General features: G+C 43.4%; 1 long non-coding RNA gene across 1 annotated transcript; it reads left to right on the top strand.

Annotated features, from left to right (window-relative positions):
• Positions 1–9,180: 9,180 nt before the first annotated feature.
• Positions 9,181–12,312, top strand: LOC148780471 (uncharacterized). Its single transcript, XR_016040015.1, has 2 exons — positions 9,181–11,695; positions 11,836–12,312. It is a non-coding gene; the product is annotated as an uncharacterized LOC148780471 (long non-coding RNA).
• The last annotated feature ends 12,891 nt before the right edge of the window (positions 12,313–25,203 follow it).

Genomic DNA, 25,203 nt, shown 5'->3' with positions numbered 1-25,203 from the left:
ACTATTTCAGGCCCTAGTAATTTCCTCTTGCCCACCTCACCCCAGCAGATGGGCGATCTACACTTCCTCCCATATAGGGCCTCATACGGTGTCATCTTGATGCTGGCTTGGAAGCTATGGTTGTAGGCAAACTCTATCAGGGCCAGATGGTCCTCTCGGGTTCCTTTAAAATCAATGACACACGCCCTTAGCATATCTTCCAGGGTTTTAATGGTCCTTTTTTATTGCCCATATATCTGGGGATGAAAGGCAGTGCTGAACGTAAGTTCGGTCCCCAAAGCTGACTATAGGCCAGCCAAAAATCTAGAGGTAAACCTAGTGTCTCTGTCGAACACAATGCTGATGGGTACACCGTGTAATCTTACAATTTCTTTGATGTAGAACTAGGTCAGCTTATCCAGGGCATAAGTCATGGGAAACGGTAAGAAATGAGCAGCCTTAGTTAATCGGTCCACAATGACCCATATAATATCATTTCCAGCACTTGACTTAGGCAATCTAGAAACAAAATCCATTGTAATGTGTTCCCACATCCACTCTGGTATGGGCAAGGGCAGCAACAGTCCGACGGGTTTTTGATGTTCGGCCTTCACTTGCTGATATTCTTTGAATGAATTTTTCAGCACCTTGTCCCCGATACGGAATAAGGAGGAAGCAGGTCAAAAAAACCTACAAAATAGTAGAAATTTTGACAGTCTTAGAATGGCCCCAGAATCGGTAAAGATCTTTATCAACACTCCAACCGGTCACCTACTAAGTTTCATCGCAATCAGACATGTCTAAGGCAGTGAACACAAAAAAACAATTTCAACAAAATCGGCCTCTAACACCCTGAAAAGGACCCCGTAACTAGAATTATATTTTTGGTGCATGTGGGACTGTCGCCATTGAATCCGACATAGTCGAAAACCTCAATGGGTTATGTTTCGGATTAATCGGGCACTCCAAGACAAAGTTAGGGGTAAAATACCAAAAGGGGTAGGCCACACACTATTCCCTTGTGGCCACCCTGCACCAAAACTCCATTAAAGGTGGTTGTTTTTACAGTCACAAGCAATGACTTTCGAGAGCTATATCTCACTTGTTTAAGTTAGATCACTCTCAAAATTTGAGCATGTTCGTCTCATCAAGACGAGCATTTCAATATGTGGTACACCCCATGACGATGCCCGAGCAGGGAGAAAAATAGAGAGAAGTTGTTGATCCGTGAAGAAAATTAAAGAAAATTCAGCAGCAACATGCCTCACTCGAGCTGCCAAATCATGGCGGTCGCATACTCGATCAACATGAAACCACTTGCATTATGTGTGTGAGGTCCATGGCTATCTTTGGTCCGAACCCCGCGTACGATGAATGGTTGGATTTCACACATAGAGGCATCAAAGATGCTATAAATTCCAGCCGTTGGATTTCAAGATCTTGGCAAAAAAAGCATGACAATGAAGTCTTCATCCGGACACAAAATCGATCTGCACTTGTTGCACTGTGATTGTGACGACATGCTTAGTGTGATTCAGCGAATAAACTGAAGAAAAACATTAAGAAATGAGCACACAATCGATCTAAAGTTTTCAATATTTGAGCAAATTTCAAGTTTCAAGATCATGGTTCGAAGTTGGTATCAAATCGATCGTCATGCCAAGCCCCACAAGAAACTAATCATCTTTCAATCAAACGGGCATCAAAATAACCCCTGATCAGGCATGGAAGATGATGCAACTTCTCGGGCACCAACAAGGACTGTTTTGAAATTCCACACATTGTTAGGCAGGGACAAAACATTCTTTTTGGACCCATTTTTAGAATTTTTATTAATTCAATTAAATTGTAATTATCTTCAATTCCAGGTAGTTTTTGGTCGTCCACCCATGTTTGGGCCCAATTTAATATAAGCATGTAAAGCCAAATTGTAAAATCCCCTTGGGTTCATTATTAAAGATTCAATAAATACTTCATTTTTTCTTAAGCTCGTGGGTGTGTCTTGGAGAGAGACGGAGGAGAGAGAAGAAACGGGCTGATACCCTTCGATAAGTTAACTTTCTCTCTCCTCCCCTCATTCTCTCTTTCTCTCTCTTCTTCTCCTCACTATCTCTCTCTCTCTTTTCTTCTCGTCTCAATCTCTCTTTCTCTCTCTTTTTCTCATCTTTATATCTCTTTCTTTCTCTTCTTCTCGTCTCTATCTCTCTTTCTCTCTCTTCTTCTCATCTTTATCTTTCTTTCTTTCTCTTCTTCTCATCCCTATCTCCTTTCTATTCTTCTTCTTAAAACACAGTCGGATATGCCTAGCACCGACTGTGTCTTTCTCTCTCCACTCTTCTTAAAATACAGCCGTCAATGCCTAGCATCGATTGTGTCTTTCTCTCTCCGCTCATCTTAAAACACAGTCGGCAATGCCTTGTGCCGACTGTGTCTTTCTCTCTCCTCTCTTCTTAAAAAACACAGCCGGTGATGCTTAGCACCGACTGTCCCCTTCTTGCCCCCTCTCTCTCTAACACAGCCGACGATACCTAGCGTCGACTGTGTCCTTTCTCTCTTCTTCTTCTAACTCAGCCAGCGATGCCTAGCGTCGACTGTGTCTTCTTTCTCTTCTTGTTCCAACACAACCGGCAACACTTGATGCCTATTATGTCCTTCTCCCTCCTCTCTCCTTCCTTCTCTCTTCTCTCACACTCTTCTCCTTCTTTCTTTCCCTTCCTTTCTTTCTTTCTCTTCTCCTCTTATTCTCTTACTTCTTATTCTCTCTTTTATGATTTCCATGCCTTCTGTTATCCTTTCATTTGACTAAGAGGGGTTGAGATGTCGTCTAGCCGTAATGTTGTTGTGCAAAAATTAATGTGCTCGCTTTATTGCCAGGACAGACTAACCATCACGCCTAGATAGTCAATATCAGTATTGACGTCTAGTAGTAACTCTGTTGAAGCGGTCTGAGTTACTGAGCCCGTTTTACTGCCACGTCAGACCAATTACCTACAAGCTAAATCACTGTGTTGATCTCCCCGCCTAGTCAAATTCATTTCTCCCCCACCTTTCTTCTCTCATTATTCTTTTTATCTTTGAATGTGTACGCTTGCATGTATTCATCAAGAAGGAAAGGTCAGGTCTGCTGACCCACCTCTCTTATAACCTTTGCCATATGTGTGTGATTGTAGAAAACAGGAGAGTACAAGCCAAGGAGGCGATTTCGGACCAGTTTTACTACTAGTGGGCTTTCTTCATGATCTAAGAGGGCGCCCACGCGGGCCAGCCCGAGTAAGTCCTAAACCCACCTTAAATTCCTCTCTTATCAGTTGGTAATATCTGCCCTTGTTCTCGAATGAGGTTCCTGAAAGAGCGATCTTAAAACGTCCCGGGTCCCCCCTGAAACCCGAGGTGTCGATCAGGCTGGTGAGCAACATGATCCAGCCGCTTGAGCAAGACACAACACTGCGGGATTTCGTGCACTTTCTTCACGGATCAGTAACTTCTCTCTAGCGTTTCTTCGCGATCGGTTGTCGTCATGGGGCGTGCCACAGATCGAGTCGCTTGTCTTGACTAGACAAACATGCTCATCGAATTTGAGCGCGATCCAACTTGAGACATTTGAGATATGATCGTCGAAATTTACTGATCGTGACTGTCCCTTCTATGGCGTGGAGTTGCAGGGTGGCCACAAGGGAATAACGTGCGGCCCCTCCTATTTCACTCTTTTCTTTATAACTTATTCTTAGAGTGTCTGTTCGAGCTAAAATTTCACCCGTAAGGGTTTTCAGCTGTGCCCATTCCAATGGTGGTGGTCCCACAGCAAATTGAGAAACAAAAAATATAGGTCTAGTTATAGGGTTCGTTTCAAGGTGCTAGGGGCCGATTTTGCTAGAACTATTTTCTTAGTATGCACTGCCTTAGACGTGTCGGAATGTGACGAAAGTTGATAAGAGGCTTTTGAGAGACCTCATGAAGATCTTGGCAAGTTCTGGGGCTATTTTGAGACTGTCGGAATTTCCACTGTTTGCTAGGCTTTTATTGAGCAGGCCTCATGTTGATGAAAAATACCTTTCAACACCTGTCAATCTCATCCGAGGAAAAATGTTACCCAATACTGGATGAAGCGAGCTCCTCTTTCCCTCTTGACAGCCTTGTTCAAGTGTCTCCTCCATGCCTTGGAAATAACACGACTCACCATAAAGCCAATGCCCTGCTCACCTTGTGCCATGATGTGTCCCCCTAAGGATGATGATAGAAGGTTCAGTTCCTCTCTTAATTGTAAGGAGCCCTTCAGAACAGCTAAGGGTGAAACAGGAGCGGTCAGTGAAGTATTGAAAGCCTATGAAGACGAGGTCGTGCAGTTTAAGGCCACATTGAGGCAATTTCAGGGCGAGATGAGGTTGAAAGGCGAAACGTTAAGAACCTTGCGTCAAGTGGTGTTGAAGTCACATAAGCATGAGCATACTCCTTCGGGGCACCAAGTCTCATTTACCGTCGCTAAGCACCTCTCCTGGACATCGAAACAGGGCCATCAATTGATGAATTACTCCCACCCTCGCCTCCCTCATTGCCAGTCCCTTCTCCATCCTTTCTTCAGATTGGGACTGGAGGACTAGTAAAACGATTGATAGCCAAAGCATCAAACATATGAGGTACCTCAGCAGTAGGAAAGCCCGGTCACTACCAGAAATCTCCCCCAGCTTATGTTGATCAGACTCTGTGGCCACAAGGAGATCAAAGACTCGACATCCCCAAGAACAAAAACAATTATTTTTGACACAAGAGTTATTCCTTTCAAAAGTCTCTTATCAAAGGGAGTGATCGAACTTCCTGCATCGAAAAGACCAAAGGAAGTTGGGAGAGATGACGAGCCCAATTATTGCCAATATCAAAGGTTACTCGGTCACAAGACTGAGGAGTGTATTTCCATTGGAGAAATTATCCAGAATCTCATAAACAACAGGGAGATTGAATTAGCAAAATGATTCCACAGGTGATCCAGTGCCACACAATGGTCTAGATGCATGACCTTAAATTGCATGGTCCAAACTATACGACCTTAAACTGTAGCGAAGGTTTAGTTCCACGACCTTAAACCACATCGTCCTAGTAGCATGACCTTAAACTACATAGGCATGGTTCAAGCTATATGACCCTAAAACTATAGCACACGTCCTAGTGGCATGACCTTAAACTGCAAAAAATACGCTATCGGAGGCAAGACCTTAAACATTCCCTCCGGTCACAGTAGCATGACCTTAAACACGCCTTTTAAAAAAAAAATGATGGACATGGTATGCACCCCAAAGGCCAACATGGGAAAAATATGTCTAAAAAGCAAGAAGAAAAAAAAAAGAGAAAGAAAAAGACGGGCATAGTGAAAACCCGCAAGGGCATCATGGGCAAGAGTGTCGAAATAAAGGGGCTACAGTGAAAACCCTTCGGAGCACTCACTCTCAAATGACGGGCGTGTTGATCTTACTTTATGGGTCAATACGAGTAAAAATGTCTTACGTCCCTGTAGCAAGACGTTAAATTGTGCGACATTTAGTCCATTCGCATGACTATAAACTTGTTCATGTGCTTACATGACTCTATGGGGTTATCGCATGACACCCTCCTACACATCCTCTACTACATCCTTCTGCATAAGCCCCCAGTGAAAGCATACCACCCCTCTGACGTTTCCTCCCTAATCAAGGTGTACCTTAGTTGCGAATGTGAGGCTTCAAAGCAAAGCGTGCACTTTAAAGCATGCTCCCACCTCTACAAAGCCATAAAGAGGTGCACTAAAGTTCCGACTGCGAGGTTTCAAAGCAGAGCATGCAATCGTCAAGGCATGCGACCACCTCTACAATGCCATATCACAAAGAGGTGGTATAGTTCCGACTGTGAGGTGTCGAAGCAGAGCATGCAACCGTCAAGGCATGCGACCACCTCTGCAAAGCCATATCACAAAGAGGTGTACCACAGTTCCGACTGTGAGGTATCGAATCAGAGCATGCACTCTAAAGCATGCGCTCGCCTCTACAAATCCATATCACAAAGAGGTGTACCATAGCTCTGACTATGAGGTTTCGAAGCAGAGCATGCAACCATTAAGGCATGTGACCGCCTCTACAAAGCCACATCATAAAGAGGTGCACCACAGTTCCAGTTGTGAGGCTTCGAAGCAGAGCATGCAACTGTCAAGGCATGCGACTGCCTCTACAAAGCCATATCACAAAGAGGTGTACCATAGTTCCAGCTGTGAGGCTTCGAAGTAGAGCATGTAACCATCAAGGTTCGCGATGCCTATACAAAGCCATATATTAAAGAGGTGTACCACAGTTCTGACCGTGAGATTTCGAAGTAGAGCATGCAATCGTCAAGGCATGCGCCTGCCTCTACAAAGCAATATCTCGAAGAGGCATACCACAGTCTCAATCGTATACCCCTACACCAGAAAGGACGCTTTCACCAGCCATTGTACCCATTCCACGCATCACCATTACCTCAAGACTCTCTTGGCCTCCATTTGTTCAGTTGAGTCACATCATTCATAGCCTCCTTAAGCCTCCATCATACACCTTAACTTTTCATGACCCCACTTCTTGTCATGCGTGCCCTTATGCTAGACCACGTTACCGCCAGGTGTGTTCTACCACTCTCCCCAGTGGGGTTGCACCTATGCTCGGGCCTGTCATCCCCAGTAGAGTTACATGAAGCCTCATCCCTCACCGCAGAGTGTCACACTTGTCCTCTTAATCCCCAATGAAGTTTTCTTCTATTTTGGGCCACCATCTTCATCTAAAGCTCTCTGCTTGTTTATGGCCTTAACTATTTTATCCCCAGGGAGTCGGATTGCTATTGACAAACCTGTCCCCCATGGAACTTTGCTTACATGGCAACCCACCTAAATGGTCTAGGTGCACGACCCTACACTGCATGGTCCAAACTATAGAACCTTAAACTTTAGTGGAGGTCTAGTTGCACGACCTTAAACTGCATAGCCCTAGTTGCATGACTTTAAACTACATAACCACAATCAAAGCTATATGACCTTAAACCATAGTGCACGTCTTGGCCGCATGACATTAAACTGCTTTGCTCAGGTCTAGGCCGCATGACCTTAAAGATGCCCCCGCACGTGCACACGCCCTTTACGTGCATCTTCACACTTGCCTTCCCTAACCGACATATTCATGTGCGCGCACCTCCTTCATTGCTTCCCAGTGAGTCCATTCACTTCAATATCATCATCCGTCATTCCCCAATGAATTTCACCCATGCTCACGAAATGGTGAACCATTCTACCATATTCGTCGTCAGCTAGTGGGTCACCACTATCCATCTCCCATTTCCCCAAAGTGAGAATAATCACCACCATGCTCACTCCTTGGCTTGCAAAGGCTGCCATCCATCACCACCACGGTTCAAGCTATATGACATTAAATTGTAGTGCACATCCTGGTCGCATGAAGTTAAAAGGCTTCGCACATGTCCCGAATGCATGACCATGAACATGCCCTCAAAAAAAGAAGAAAATAACTGGCATAGTGTATACTTGGATAAGGGAATGCCATGAGTAAAAATGACAGACGGGCATGGTCACAAAACCATGAGTAAGAGAGTTCTGTGAGAAGAAAAAAGCCCTGGGCAAGGTGAAAACTTGAAAGGGAGCCATTAGTAAAAACGAATGAAAAGGGTAGACATGGCCACAAGGACATGGTTAAAAGAGCCCAAAAAAAAAGGAGGTTGGTGAAAACCGTCTTTACGGTGCCACTTCTCTAGTTCAGGTGAAAACCCTCAAATCACGCTTAGACTGATAATTGCTAAATAGGCGTAATTCTGGCTAAGGAGGCCCACACAAAATCCTCAGCTAGGATCCAATCACAACACAAGATGGCTGACCCGGGAATGAAAGCCTCACAAGACCTTCCAAACTCCAAAAACAAAAAGAGTCATTGAGGGTGAGGACAATGACCAAATGATCCCACAAAAAAAAAAAAAGAGTCCCCGAGGGTGAGGACGATGACCGAAAGATCCCTCAAAATAAAAAAGAGTTTTTAAAGGTGAAGACGATGATCGAAAGTTCCCTTAAAGTAAAAAAGAGCCATTGAGGGTGAGGATGATGACCGAAAGATCCCTCCAAAAACAAAAAGAGTCCTTGAGGATGAGGATGTTGATCGAAAGGTCCATCCAAAAACAAAAAGAGTCCTTGAGGATAAGGATGTTGATAGAAAGATTCATCAAAAAACAAAAAAAGTCCTCGAGGGTGAGGACGATGACCCAAAGATCCCTCAAAATAAACAAGAGTCCCTGAGGGTGAGGACGATGAACAAAAGATCCCTCAAAATAAAAAAGAGTCCTTGAGGGTGAGGACGATGAACAAAATATCCCTCAAAATCTCTTCTCCCCCAAAGTCTCCACGGATGGACCTGTACATTGGATCCAAACGTCAGAGCATCCTAGTTACAATATTGCGTGGATTTCTCCTCAACGTACACGTAGTCCTATGGCCAGGAAGAAAAAAGAATAAAGACGAAAGAAATTTTCCAAATGTTGTCCTTCTCGCTTCTCTTGAAGCACAACATTCTACGGGGCATGCTGTTTGAACACATTTTTTAATAGAGCTTTACAAAACAATGGAAATTTTGACAGTCACAAGTGGCCAAGTCACGACACTTGAGCATCGGATCGATGTGAAACCAGTTGCATTGTGTGCGTAAAGTCTAGGGCTATCTCTGGTCCGAACCCCATACATGATGAACTGTCGAATTTCGTACGTGAAGGTATGAAAGCAACTACAAATTCCAGCACTGGAATTCCAGATTTCGATAAAAAAACTCAAGACTACAAAATCTTCGTCCGGGCACGGAATCGAGCTGCGTTCGTTGCAACATGATCGTGACATCATACTTAATGTGATCCAATGAAGAAATCAAGGAAAAACATCAAGAAATGAGAACACTATCGATCCAAAATTTGCACGATTCATCAAAATTTTAAGTCGTATGATCGTCGCTTAAAAACATGATCCATGGCTCGATGTTCGTATCAAATCGATCGCCAGGACGAGCCCTACAAGAAAACAATCATCTTTTGGACAAACGGGCACCAGAACAACCCCGGATCGACCATGAAAGATCACATACATCCTAAGGCAGCAGCAGTGACTGCTTTAGAATTCCATGTATATTTAGATAGGGGCAAACAGTCATTTTGCATCAATTTTTAAATTTTTTTTAATTCAATTAAATGTGAATATTCAGCAATTAGGTTTAATTTTGATCAATCCTCCCATGTTTGGGCAAAAGATATATATATCACATACTATCATTATACAAGGGACCCTATTTTGCTTAATAAAACTTCCATCTTTTTTTATTGTTGGGTCATATCTTGAGAGAGAGAGAGGAAGGAGAGATAAACTTTTGGGTCGGTACCCTTGGGATTATCTCCTCTCTCTCTTTCTCTCTCTCCTTTCACATACGGCAGAACCTCATCGCCGTTGTGTTCCACTTTTTCTCATTCTCTTTTTCTCTTTTCCTCTTGTGGTCTCGCTTGACCACGATCTCTCTCTTCTATCCTCCCTATGGTCCCTCGCGACCACAACCTTTCCCACTTTGCCTTTGTGGTCCAACATGACCACTATTTCCCTTTTTCTTTTTCCTTTATCTCCCGCATGACTGTTTTCTACCTGTACACCCTCGCGCTTACATGTCCCTTCTTTTTGTGGTAGTCCCTCGTATGTGTTTCCCTTTTTTTTCTTTTTTGGAATTCACTCACATCCCCCTTTTTGGTGAACCCTCACGTTACCATTTTTCCACTCACGTTCTGTGGTCTCGCACGATTACCATTCCCCGCGCAGCAAACCAATACTTATCGCCCGCGAGCGCAACAAACCCCAAACGCCGTGTACAACCGGTCCTCCCCCATCGTCGTGTGCAACCTATCCTCCCCTACTACCACCCAACACCGTGAGTGCAAGCCACCACCCACCGCCGTGCGTAAACTCCACACTACAACCGGAGCCGGCTGCAAATCCCTGCTACACCAGTCTTTTCTCGCTCTCGCTCAGCTGCACCTCAGCCCCTTCACTCTCGGCTGCCAGCCTCACCGTCTCCACTTCTGCCACTGCTTTCTCTCTCTCTAGCTCTCTGCCCTCTGCCCTCAACCATCTTTCGCCACCATAACCACCCACCTATTCACGTAACCTTTCCATCTGCTCTTAACCCAAGCTCTCCCACTCTCCTCCCCAATTACTGCCATACTCCATTCTTGCAATTCTTTCACCGCTATTCTCTTCCATCCTCCGCCTGCAGCCCATCCGCCTCTTCCTCCATCTCCACTTTTCTCAATCGCCACATCCACCACCTGTAATTTCCATCACCTTGCTGCTCCGCCAACGACAACTTTATCACCTCTATCTCACCGCCCCATCTAAGCTGCTGCCCCCTACCTCTGTTGAAGCCACCTATCTGTCACCCAATTCCACCATTCTTCGCCCAATCTCAGTCATCTCCGCTACCTCCCGTTGGCTGTCCCCGTCCCTTTTTTGCTCCCATCTCAATCTTCACTTCACCCGCCTGAACCAGGCGACACCATATCTGTCATTGCGGCCCTCTTTCTCTGCCTCCTTCCTCTCAGCCTGCTATTTCAGGCAGAAGCTGAATCGTCATCGCTGCCACTCACAGCCTCATCTCTCCTCACTCCACCGAGTCTTCTCCTCTACTGCTGCAACCTTCGCTTGACCCCCATTCTCTCCCTTCCACCTTCACTTGCTGGCCGCTACTCTCCTGTGGTTTATATCCCCTGCACTTTCTCTCACTAGAAACCCACAAGGCCAAAACCGATGAACGAAACCCACTTCCCCTTTTCTTCTTTTTCGTCTTTTTCATTTCGTTGTAGGATTGCGTTAGTTTCGCATTTTTTTTGTTTTCGTTGTAGGAATGCGTTTCACCCACTTTCTCTCACCTTATTTCATTCAACCTATCAAAAAGCAAACCCAACACGCCTCCCTTTCATTCATATAAAACCAAATACTTTTCCCTCTCTCTCTCATCCGAATAAACCCTTTCTCCCTTGCTCAACTAAACCCTTTTATTATTAGTTTATTCCACTTAACCTCACCCATCCTATTTACCTCACCTTAGTTTAATTTAATATATTTCCTTTTATTCCATTTATTTGTTTTATGTTCCCTCAACTTATTTTCATTTATATTTATTTTATGTAACTCATTTATTTTATTTTATTTCATTTTATTTTATTTACCCCTTTTATTTATTTCCATTACGTCATCCTATTTTATTTTAATTATTTATTTTACTTTATTTCATTTACCTCTTTTATTTTATTTACCGATCTTATTTTATTTCTTTTTTCTTATCCGTTTTATTTTATTTTCCTTTACTTCATTTTTTTTTAATTTATTCCTTTTATTTTCCATTTTAATCCTAATTCTATTTTCTAATTTTATTTTAATTGATCTCTTTCATTTTCATTTCATCTCATTCTTTATCACTCTTATTTCACCATCACTTTTATTTCCACCTTCGTCTCTTTTTGGAAGACCTAGCGAGAGTCAAGCTAGTCGTCACCTCCCCTCTTTCTCTTATTGACTTCTTTGACCAGAGGGCAAGCTGAACCTTGAGCCATTATGCCAGGCTGGTCGGTGTTGATTCTGTCGTTGAGTAGTACTGCCACTGTGCCGGTCTGAGTTACCGTGCCTGTCTTGCTACCATGTCAAGTCAGTTACCATAGTGGTCTAGCCATTGTGCCAGCTTAGCCGCCCAATCAAACTTCTTCTCACTTTCACTTCACCCTGTAACAAGGTGGGGACTTATGCCCCACTTGTCTGTACTTTTAATTGTGTGTGTGTGTTTGCAGGAAAGGAGAAACAAGTCAAGGGATGCGATTCCAAACAGGCTATAGGCCAAGGGGGGCTTTACAACGTGATAAAAGAGGGCGCCCACGCGAGCCAGCCCTAGTGTGTCATGGACCCATGTGAGGTAAGTCCTGCCTCACGACCCCAATTCTTCTTTCACCAATTGGTACTCCTGCCCTCGTCTTCTTTACGTTGTTCTCGAGAGAGCGATCTCAGGTCCCGAGTCCATCTCGAACTCGGAACCTAGCCATCAGGTCAACCCGACCAAGAGGGTGAGATCAAAGCACCTAACTAGCAAACATGATGCTGGGGTCAGTTGTCCTCTTTTCTTCAGATGCAAGATCAATGATGGGGTCAGTCGTCCTATTCAAGAGCAACGCTGGTCGATGATATATCCTTGTAACCTCCCTAATAATGGGTTTCTGATTGTATCTTGTAATTCTTGTTACTGTAATAAAAAGAAAGTTTTTGTTTTTGTCCCTTGCATCCTTTTCTTTTCTTCCCTTTCTCTTTCCTTTAATTCTTTCTTTCTTTTGCTGCGCTCATTGAAATTTTTGAGTAACATCAGGGATAATACTTCTTTAGATATCGCCCATTGATGGGGGCCATTGCTTCTCCTCCATCATGATGTGCCAATATATAAGCCCCATTTGGAGAGACTTTCTTGACTATGAAAGGGCCTTCCACTTAGGTTCAAACTTCCATTTACGATGCCCATACCAAACGATTGGCCTCTTGATGGCCAGAACCAGATCCCCACGGATGAATGAGCAGATTTTGACTGACTTGTCAAATGCCCTCTTCATTCTCCCCTGGTTGAGTTCGAGATTCTGCTGAGCCTCTAGCCTCTTTTCATCGAGTGCGTCTAATTCTTGATACTTAAGTTTGACCCTCTCGTCTTCTGTCAGGCCTTGATTTATTGCTACACGAAGCAAGGGAAATTGAATCTTGAGGGGTAAGACTGCTTCACCTCCATAAACCAGAGAATAAGGAGTGGAGTCGGTCGCAGTTTGCGTGGTGGTGCGATAGGCCCACAATGCTTCAGGAAGCTTCTTATGCCAATTCTTCTTCGTCTATGATACTAACTTCATTAAAACACTGCACATAGTCTTATTGAAAGCCTCGGCTATACCATTCGCTCGAGGGTGGTACATAGTCGAGTACTTCCACTCGAAACCGAATTGGTTAACTAAGCGATCCATAAGATGACTCTTTAACTAAGGGCCATTGTTTGATATAATTCGATCAGGCACTCCAAATCGGTATATGATATGATGCCGCACAAAATTAGCAACTGCGGCCCCCGGGACTTGGTAGACATCCGATGCACATTATTGCGTTCCACACGATCTTCAAGTAGTCTATTGTGCTTTATGAAATTGACGATTGGCTCTCACCTGCTCAATTTCTGCACACATTGGATCGAAGAACTCTGGTTCTGGCTTTTCGGCTCCAGCACTTTGACTCCGTGCCATTTTCTACTCGGCTTTAATGACATCTTTGGCTGCCACAAGTGCCCCAAATGGATAAGGAGGAAAGAGAATTCTCTCATCATCTGTCACAACCCCTCCCCCAACCCCCTTGCCATACTCGACGGAGGGTGACCGGGTGTGGGTTCGTGATCAAGAGGTAGGAAATGCCACTCAGGTCGGAGTGCACTCGTCGCTTTATTAACGCGGTAAACAAAGCAAATCGTGGTAAGGAATTAAAAACAATGATTCTAAAAGGCAGAAGAACCTCTAGAAATAGAATTCCCATACACCAAAAATCCAATATATGAAATTTCTTCCAAAAAAACATTTCATCTCAGTTTGGGGCATCAGGGCCCAATAGTACATGTGATCCACAATAAACAATAACCAAGGCCAAACTACCCACTAAGGCATACAAAGGGAGAGAGTGTCTTCATCAGCTTCGGATCTCAACTGTCAACTACTTCCACTAAGCCACGTCTTCCACCTGTCACTCTTGCTCTACAAAGATGGTAAAAATAATGATAGAATGAGCTATACAGCCTTGTAAGTAAGTCTAGATACTAAGTATCATCAATAAATCTAACATAGTATAGATATCAGATAAATAAAAAATCTCATCAGTGCATCGATCACAAGCATCATTAGAATTCTCATTCTATTAATACAATAATTAACATTCACATTCATAGTGCAAATAACAAAAAGCATAAGGAGTAACAGTTCAGAAAACCTTTCCTTAATGAATACCATCATGATACATAACAATCATGCACCTCACGTTATCATTCATTCATCTATAATAGAACACATTTCACAGTAGACGTTCTTGTCTTAACAATGTATACTCTTGCTTTATCAAAGAGCACATTCCCATTTCACGATAAACAGATGGTAAGGTCATGAAATAAGCCCAAAGAATGCATCTCGCTGACATTGGTCACATAAGTAGGCCTTGCAGTACTCTCGAAGCAAGCACCTCTCAACTCAATTTGGGCCATGCGATACGCACAAGGCATGATGAGGATTCTCATACCACTAATCGCACCATTAACATGAATAGGCCCTGTAATACTCTCCAAGCAAGCACCCCTCAATCTCAATCTCAATCTGAGCGATGCGATACCCACAAAGCATACACGGTGACATCAGTCACATAGGCATGCCCTGCAATACTCTCAAAGCAGGCATCCCCTAATCTCAATCTTGGCTATGCAATATGCACAAAGTCTGCCAAGGGTTCTCATAATGTTATTCGCATCAGTCAAGCTATAAATGGGTATTCCATTATGTAGCGGCCATTGTCACCATATCCAATCAAAACAGTGCCCATTACCAATGGGTGGCCCATTGCATAGTGGTCAGTATCACAGTATATCATGGTACCATAACATGATCGAGCATTAAGTTTTCCCATACTTAGTCAGTACTTTCTGACAGATAATTCCAGTCTCATCAAGCAAAGTTTGAGTCTTGATCACAATTATACAGCTGTCATGCAACACTAAAACTCTTAACATGCAAAATTCATAATGATAGCACTACCAAGTGGCACTTACACTCATCAATCAGCATTTATGACACTTGTAACATCAGCATTCATATTGATAGTGTCACTTATGTAACATGTATCACAGGGATATCGTAGTGCATTCGTATTTGTTAAATTTTCGCTTAGTGCATGGTCGCATAGCCTTGTTCACATAACATCATTACCTATAACATGCAACCTTCATCATATGAAACTATCTCATAACATTATGTTTAGCAATTATCACATGTAACACATTTCGTTTATTCGTTCAGTGAGCAGTTCATTCAAAAGAACGTACAATATCACCACCAAGTTATTCTCTTAAAGAAAGGGCATCATTATCAAACCGTGGAGGGTTCTCGTGTAGTTTTAAAACCAATTTCGAAATAGACTCACTCATGATTCATATAAAGTGATTTGAACACATTTGGTTAGGGTTTTAGCATAGAATAACTTATTTCTCAAGAAAGGCACAAAGTTGAAAATCTTGGTGTTGAGTAACAGTGACGTACCCCGTCCTCGGAGGCATAACCCTCAACTACGGAAGGTTTCAAAGTGATTTGAGCATGCAACTTTGACATCACTCATATATATCTTCAATGGAAGTGGTTTGGAAGTATTTGAAAATCGTTTAACTGATCAAAGGCTTGACACCAAACACATGACAGTTGCTAGGGTTTCATGCAACTGATGGCAGTGACATGCATGCTGAGGATTCTCGTGACACTAATCGCACCATTCACATGAATAGGCCCTGTAATACTCTCCAAGCAAGCACCCCTCAATCTCAATCGGGGCCATGCGATACGTACAAAGCATACACGTTGAAATCAGTCACATATGCATGCCCTACAATACTCTCAAAGCAGGCATCCCCTAATCTCAATCTTGGCTATGCAATATGCACAAAGTCTGCCAAAGGTCCTCATAATGTTATTTGCCTCAGTCAGGCTATAAATGGGTATTCTATTATGTAGCGGCCATTGTCACTATATCAGAACAAAACAGTGCCCATTACCAATGGGTGGCCCATTGCGTAGTGGTCAGTATCACAGTATATCATGGTACCAGAACATGATCGAGCATTAAGTTTTCCCACACTTAGTCAATACTTACTGACATATAATTCCAGTCTCATCAAGCAAAGTTTGAGTCTTGATCACAATTATACAGCTGTCATGCAACACTAAAACACTTAACATGCAAAATTCATAATGATAGCACTACCAAGTGGCACTTACACTCATCAATCAGCATTTATGACACTGATCACATCAGCATTCATATTGATAGTGTCATTTATGTAACATATATCACAGGGATATCGTCGTGCATTCGTATTTGTTAAATTTTCGCTTAGTGCATGGTCGCATAGCATTGTTCACATAACATCATTATCTATAACATGCAACCTTCTTCATATGAAACTATCTCATAACATTTTTCTTAGCAATTATCACTTGTAACACATTTCGCTTATTCGGTCAGTGAGCAATTCATTCAGAAGAGTGTACAATATCACCACCAAGGTATTCTCATAGAAAATGGGCGTCATTATCAAATCGTGGAGGGTTCTTGTGTGGTTTTAAAACCAATTTCAAAAAAGACTCACTCATGATTCATATAAAGTGATTTGAACACATTTAGTCAGGGTTTTAGCATAAAATGATTTATTTCTCAAGACTGGCACAAAGCTGATAATCTTGGTGTTGAGTAACATTGACGTACCCCATCCTCGGAGGCATAACCCTCAATCTACGGAAGGTTTTAAAATGATTTGAGCATGCAACTTTCACATCACTCATATATATCTCAATTGGAAGTGGTTTGGAAGTATTTGAAAATGGTTTAACAGATCAAAGGCTTGACACCAAACACATGACAGTTGCTAAGGTTTCATGCAACTGATGGCAGTGACATACATGCTGAGGATTCTCGTAGCACTAATCGCACCGTTCACGTGAATAGGCCATGTAATACTCTCCAAGCAAGCACCCCTCAATCTCAATCTGGGCCATGCGATACGCACAAAGCATACACGCTGATATCAGTCAAGTTCGTACGCCCTGCAATACTCTCAAAGCAAGCATCCCCTAATCTCAATCTTTGCTATGCAATATGCACAAAGTCTGCCAAGGGTTCTCATAATGGTATTCGCCTCAGTCAAGCTATAAATGGGTATTCCATTATGTAGCGGCCATTGTCACCATATCAGAAAAAAACAGTGCCCATTACCAATGGGTGGCCCATTGCGTAGTGGTCAGTATCAAAGTATATCATGGTACCATAACATGATCGAGCATTAAGTTTTCCCATATTTAGTCAGTACTTTCTGACAGATAATTCCAGTCTCATCAAGCAAAGTTTGAGTCTTGATCACAATTATACAGCTGTCATGCAACACTAAAACACTTAACATGCAAATTTCAAAATGATAGCACTACCAAGTGGCACTTACACTCGTCAATCAGCATTTATGACACTTGTCACATCAACATTCATATCATAGTGCCATTTATGTAACATGTATCACAGGGATATCATAGTGCATTCGTATTTGTTAAATTTTTGCTTAGTGCATGGTCGCATAGCATTGTCACATAACATCATTACCTATAACATGCAACCTTCATCATATGAAACTATCTCATAACATTATGCGTAGCATCTATCACATGTAACACATTTCGCTTATTCGGTCAGTGAGCGGTTCATTCAAAAGAATGTACAATATCACCACCAAGGTATTCTCATAGAAAAAGGGCATCATTATCAAACTGTGGAGGGTTCTCGTGTGGTTTTAAAACCAATTTTGAAATAGACTCACTCATGATTCATATAAAGTGATTTGAACACATTTGGTCAGGGTTTTAGCATAAAATAATGTATTTCTCAAGGCAAGAACAAAGCTGAAAATCTTGGTGTTGAGTAACAATGACGTACCTCATCCTCGGAGGCATAACCCTCAATCTACGGAAGGTTTCAAAATGATTTGAGCATGCAACTTTGACATCACTCATAAATATCTCAAATGGAAGTGGTTTGGAAGTATTTGAAAATCGTTTAACCGATCAAAGACTTGACACCAAACACATGACAGTTGCTAGGGTTTCATGCAACTGATGGCAGTGACATACATGTTGAGGGTTCTCGTAACACTAATCGCACCGTTCACATGAATAGGCCCTGTAATATTCTCCAAGCAAGCACCCCTCAATCTCAATCTGGGCCATGCGATACGCACAAAGCATACACGCTGACATTACTGACATATAATTCCAGTCTCATCAAGCAAAGTTTGAGTCTTGATCACAATTATACAGCTTTCATGCAACACTAAAACACTTAACATGCAAAATTCATAATGATAGCACCACCAAGTGGCACTTACACTCATCAATCGACATTTATGACACTTGTCACATCAACATTCATATTGATAGTGTCATTTATGTAACATGTATCACAGGGATATCGTAGTGCATTCGTATTTGTTAAATTTTCGCTTAGTACATGGTTGCATAGCATTGTTCACATAAGATCATTATCTATAACATGCAACCTTCATCATATGAAACTGTCTCATAACATTATGCTTAGCAATTATCACATGTAACACATTTTGCTTATTCGGTCAGTGAGCAGTTCATTCAAAAGAACGTACAATATCACCACCAAGGTTTGCTCATAGAAAAAAGGCATCATTATCAAATCGTGGAGGGTTCTTGTGTGGTTTTAAAACCAATTTCGAGATAGACTCACTGATGATTCACATAAAGTGATTTGAACACATTTTGTCAGGGTTTTAGCATAAAATAATTTATTTCTCAAGACAGGCACAAAGCTGAAAATCTTGATGTTGAGTAACAGTGACGTACCCCTTCCTCGGAGGCACAACTCTCAATCTACGGAAGGTTTCAAATTTATTTGAGCATCCGACTTTGACATCACTCATATATATATCAAATGGAAGTGGTTTGGAAGTATTTGAAAATCGTTTAACAGATCAAAGGCTTGACACCAAACACATGACAGTTGCTAGGGTTTCATGCAACTGATGCCAGTGACATACCCTGACATTTCGAGGCATATCTCCCAATTTATAGGGAATTTCAAAACAAGTTTGACTTAAAACCTTATTACTCCTCGATATTTCAAACGGCAGAGGTTTGAAAACATTTGGAAGTCGTTCGGTGGGCCAAAAGCTCGGTGCAAAGTACGCGACAGTAGTTGGAATTCCTGCAACTGTGGCAGTGACACACCCCTATATTTTTGGGCTATTTCTTAATCCATACAACTTTTGAAATGGTGTAAAAAGCATGATAAAAATATACAAGCATATTTTTCCTTTAAAGCCAGTTTAGGCTCATTTGAACATCGTTTCGTCACTGAAAATTGGACTGCAAGAATAGTCGCAATCCGAGAAAGTCTTATTCTCAAGCTTGACATACCTCAAAGAACACTTAGAAATTCAAAACCCAAGTCAATTCTTGATGCACAACCATATTCATATACACTTTTCACACAAGAGAACTACGATACAAATTTTTACAGCTAACAAGTTCCTTTTCATAGCTCAAAGAACCATGGCATTAGGGGCACGAAATTTCCAATCTCATCTACCCCATTCAAACTTGCATGCTTATCCCCATCATTGAACCCAGTACTCATGCTCAAAATCAATCCTTAAAACCAATAGATGCAAAGAAGCTAGACCCACTTACCCTTACGTTCACAGTGCCTCCATAACTCTGACTCGCAGGCCACTCAAGCAATGACATCCAAATGGCAGCATCAAAGAACTCTAACCCTGGGATCTAGAGAGAGAGAGTATGAGGGCAAAAATGACAGTGAGATGTAAGGAGAGAGGGCTTTAAGTATCCAGGTCTAGGTCGGAACCACGTGGCTGTCATGCACGACACTGACAAGTGCAGCACTAACACATATGGCTCTGACAGACGCGGTGCTGCCAGGGTACGAGAGCAGTCACCTCATCACTTTTCACTCACAGTGCTATCCTTGCTTCATGCGCGGCGATGCTCCTGACGACGCTACACTCACGGCGATGCCCTAGACGGTTCTACACCTACGGTGATGCTCCAGACGGTGCTACAATCACGGTGATGCTTCAGAAGGTGCTACACCTACGGTGATGCTCCAGACAGTGCTACACTCACGGCGATGCTCTAGATTGTGCTACCCTCGTAGCGATGCTCCAGGTGGTGCTACCTTCACAGTGATGCTCCAGACAACACTACCCTCCCGACGATGCTCCAGACAACACTACAATCACGAAGATGCTCCAGACAACACTACACCCATGACGATGCTCCATACAGCACTATACTTGCGGAGATGCTCCAAACAGTGCTACCCTCGCGGTGATGCTCTTTTGCACACGAAGTTTCCTCTTATTCATGCAAAGCGCTTCCTCCTATTCTTGCACGACGTTGCCCCTTACACTAGCAGCCGTACGCCTCCTTCCTTTGTGCCGGGCGAGTGATTCCTTCACTTATCTCTATTACTGTGAGCGTTTTAGTCCAGAAGAATTGGGGTCCTTACGTCATCCCCCCTTACAAGGATTTTGTCTCCAAAATCATACTTATGAAATCCAATAATCGGGCACCCTCTCATCCACTACTGTCTCATACAACTGTCTATAGTCTTATCCCTAACATCACATAGTCTTATACTTGTTATTCCACAGTAATACATAGAGTGTGGTGCACCAACAAAACATATATCATATCAATTCAATCAAGCATTAACAGGTTGACACACATAGATCAAATCATTTAGCTACAAGCGATCTCAATAGATCAGCCACTACCAACTGAAATACTGGTATCAATCTTCAATTAGGGTTCGACAGTACTCAGAAAGCGGCACCTTACTGGTTAGGTGCCACGATCTCGCCTTTCGGATTTAAATGATTTGGCGGCACGTATCTCGGGTTTTTAACGAACCCGAGATTTGAGATCGCTCTCCCAAAACCTTGCTCAAGGGCAAGGGTAGGTTTACCAACCGATGAGAAGGAGTTTAAGGTGGGTTCGGGACTTATTTGGGCTGGCTCGCGTGGGTGCCCTCTTAGATCATGTCGAAAATCCCTCCAGCTTCTTTAGCTGGTTTGGAATCGCCTCTCTTGACCTGTAATCTCCTTATTTTCTACATAATACTAGTATGGTTAAATTGTAAGACAAGTAGGTCGAAGAGACCCACCCTTGTCTTAATGCATTGCACATCCGTGTGGCTAAGAATGTGCGGGGTTAGAGTGATGAAGTGGAAGTTTCGAGCGAAGGTCGAAAAAATAAGAAAACTTGATGAAGGAATGAGACTAGCTTGATAGTCGGACAGTGACCAGCTCGGAGTGATAGCAAGACAGGCATGATACTCAGGACCAACACTGCAGCAATACTACTCGAAACTGACACCGATGTGGTGATGCTAGGTTAAGTCCACCTCAATCAAGTGAGGAGAGAAAAGAGTGAAGAGAAGCAAAGAGAGCGAAAAGAAAGAGAGTGAGACGGCGTAGGGGATATGGTCCCCACGGCGCTAGGCGTTGCCACCCATGACTTTGGAGTAGCAGTGTCACGGCCCTGAAACAACATTAGAAACTACTACTCACGGCTAGAGGGTGAGTAGAGGAGACGGCGCTAGACATTGTCATTGGCAACATAAGAAGGTAACACGCCCCTACGCGGGCCGCAATTGCCTCTCATGGAGCGCGCGACGATAGCCATTTGCGAAGCGTGCGGTGATAGCCATTTGTGACAGGCGTGGGACGCAAGGGGGACAGCTATGAGCACTGAACGTGCAGAGGAAGCTCGCGGACGGCGATGGGCACCGAGTCTATGAAGGAATCTTGTGGATGGTGACAGGTGTTGTCGAGGCCTCTAGTGGGCGGCAATAGGTATCGCCGTCTGCAATAGGCGCGCAACAGGGGAATACCCATGCGGGCGGCAATGAGTTTTGCTATCTGGGCTCATCATTGAGACGTCGAAGCTACATCTGCAAACAACGATGAGCAGCGCTATCTGCAGGCCTCACTAGGAGAGAGAGACAAACAAACAAAGGGGGAAGAAGACTCGCGCATGGCACTACCTTCACCATGCACGTCCTGTGAGACCACGGGAGGGGCACGCACGACACTGCCACTACCGCACATGGCCTCCGCGAGGAACTCAGACGAAGAAGAAGAAGAGGAAAAAGAGGAGGAGAAAGAAAAATAAGAGAAGAAAAGAAAAGAAAGAGAGAGAAGATCTACCTCAAGCCTAAGGGTATCGATCAAAAGTTTCTCTTACTTACTCTCTCTTTCCAAACGTGACCCAAAAGTGGTAAGAAAGAGAAACTGTATTAAGTAAAATCTCTCTCTTTTGTGAGGGATTGAGTCCTTTGGTGCATACAATGATGGTACGTATATATAGAATTTGCTCCATACATGGGCGGATGATCAAAAGTAACCCTAATTTATGAAAATTAAGATTAAAATAAATTAAAAGAAATTAGAAAATAGGGTGAAAAATGATAGATTTGGCCCTTTCTAACAATTCATGGAGTTCCATAATAGTCCCTGTGTTTCCCTAAAACGTGCATGATTTTTCATGGATGATCCGAGGTCGTTTTGATGCCCGGTTGATCATGTTTTTAGTACACGATCATGTGACTTGAAATTTTAATAGATCTTGAAACATCGGATCGATAATGTGCTCTTTCCTTGATGTTTTTTGATGATTTATTTGCTAGATCAAACTGAGCATGCCATTACGATCGTGGGGCAATAAACGCAGCCCGATTCCGTGCCCGAATGAAGATTTTGTAACCGTAAATTTTTTGTCGGAGTCTATAATTCTGGGGTCGGAATTTACAGTGGTTATGCCTGCTTCGTGTGTGGAATCCGATCGTTCATCATGTACGGGGTTCAGGTCAGAGACGGCCCGTGCCCTTGTGCACGTGATAGAATTGGTCTCGCATCAATCGGGCTCCCGAGCGGCGAGATTCGGCTGCTCGAGGGAGGCACGATGCTACCAAATTTCTTGCACTTTCTTCACGGATCAACAACTTCTCTCTAGCTTTTCTTCGCCCTGGGGTATCATCACGGGGCGTGCCACATATCTAATCACACGTCTTGATGCGACGAACATGCTCACAAAATTTGAGTACGATTTGACTTGAGACGGATGAGATATGAGCATCGAAAGTCATTGCTCATGACTATCCTTCAATGGTGTAGAGTTGTAAGGTGACCGCACGGGAAAAGCTTGCGGCTCCTCCTATTGCACTCTTTTGCCTACAACTTCTTCCTAAAGTGTCCGTTTAAGTTGAAATTTGACCGCTGGGGGTTTTCAGCCGTGCCCAATCTAATGGTGGGGGTCCCACAACAAATTGAGATATCGAGAATCTAGCTCTCGTTGTAGGATCTATTTCAAGGTGCTCGAGGCAGATTTTGTCGGAACTGTTTCTCAGTCTATACCGCCTTGGACATGTCGAAATGCGACGAAACTTGGCAGGAGACTTTTGAGAGACCTCATGAAGATCTTTGCCAGTTCTGGGGCTATTATGAGATTGTTAAAATTTTCACTATTTTCAAAATTTTCACTATTTGCTACGTGTTTATTGAGCGGGGGCCCCATGATGATTTAAAATATCTTCCAATAGCATGCCATGCCGAATGTTGTGCTTTGAGAGAATCGAGAAGTGCAATCATTCGAGACGTTTGAGGGATCTTGTCGATGTCCTCACCCTCAAGGGACTATTTGTGATACTGAAGCGTGAGGCCTTTGTAGGGACCTCCTCGGACAGAATCAGGCCTAAGGGATCTTGTCGAAGTCCTCTTACTAAAGGGACTATCTGTGATTTTGAAGAGTGACGCCTTTGTATGGACCTCCTTAAACAGAATCAGGCCTACGTGGAGGCCAAGTGCTAAGAACCTTTTGGTCGGTATTGTTCGCTGCTACACCACATTTGCTTTTGATGCTCAAGGTATCTTTGTAGTTCCCATCTTACGGGTCCAGTGGGGGGCTTCTGGCCTATCTCGAACGTCTGGTTCCATATAGGCCAGGGGATTTGGCAAGGAATACCCTGAAGCCTGTGGCAGGTTTGACCTTGGCTTCGTCAGGTTCTTGCCTTTGTGGTGTTCTTTAGAGTTCCACAGGATATTTTGGTCATCGTCCCCACTCTCAAGGACTCTTGTTATTGTTGATGTTGAAATGTGGGAGATCTTATGCAGCTCTCAATCCCCGATGAGCCAATTTGTGTTGTTGATTAGATGCTGGCAGTTGAGGACTTTAGATGGCAAATGAGGAAGCCCTGCTGCAGCGGTCTGTTGAAAGCCAAGTCCTCCAGCACAACCGGGAAGTCCATGTTGTTCCATCATTGGCTGGTCCCTTGGCAGCTTGCCATGCCTTATCAGATGAATTGAAGCTGACTCGGGAATGGTTGGCTTCTTGTTTTTTGCATGTAACCATCCTCTTTGGTGCTTTTCCTTCTTCTTCACGAGGAGAGAATTTCTTCTGAGGATTTTCTTCTTCTTCATGAGGAGAGCGTTTCTTTTTGGTCTGTAACCGTCCTCTTATCCTCAGATGCAAACGCTTTGTACGCTCCTTGGTAATGGGCTTCTAACTTTATCTTGGAAGTTTTCCTGATACAATAAAAGAAATGAACTTCCCTTGATAGACTTGTCACAGGCTCTCTCTTCATTCTTCCTTGATTGAGCTCGAGGTTCTGCATGGCCTCTAGTCTCTTTTTGTCAAGGGAATCCAACTCTTGGTAACGGAGCTTGATTCTCTCATCTTCAGTCACTCCCTGATGTATAGCGACATGGAGTGAGGGTATCTGAACCTCGAGGGGTAATATAGCCTCTCTTCCATAGACCAAGGAATAAGGAGTGGAATTGCTAGCATTCCAGGTGGTGGTGCGATAGGCCCACAGAGCTTCAAGTAGCTTTCATGCCAATTCTTCTTTGACTTCAAAACTGACTATCGGAGTACCCCACACAGAGTTTTGTTGAATGCCTCAGCCAGACCGTTGGCTCGAGGGTAGTACATAGTCGAGTACTTCCACTTACATAATCGAGTACTTCCACTCGAAACCGAACTGGTTGGCTAGGCGATCAACATGATGGCTTCTGAACTGGGGGCCATTATTAGATATTATTCAGTCTGGAACCCCAAATCTATAGCAATGTGGTGACGCATGAAGTTGGCTACCGCAGTCCCTGGAACCTTCTTAAGAGGGACCGCTTCAGCCCACTTGGAAAAGTAATCTGTCACTGCTACAATGAAGGCATGACCCAAGGCAGAAGGAGGGTCAATTGCCTACAATATCCATTCCCCACTGGGAAACGGGCCACGATGTCACAGTAGGGT

This window comes from Amborella trichopoda, chromosome 9, assembly GCF_054954075.1.
Source record: "Amborella trichopoda isolate Santa Cruz 75 chromosome 9, AtrichopodaSantaCruz75HAP2 v2.0, whole genome shotgun sequence".
Taxonomy (NCBI): Eukaryota; Viridiplantae; Streptophyta; class Magnoliopsida; order Amborellales; family Amborellaceae; genus Amborella; species Amborella trichopoda.
The sequence above is the reverse complement of the archived record's forward strand: the minus strand, read 5'-3'. Positions and strand labels throughout refer to the sequence as shown.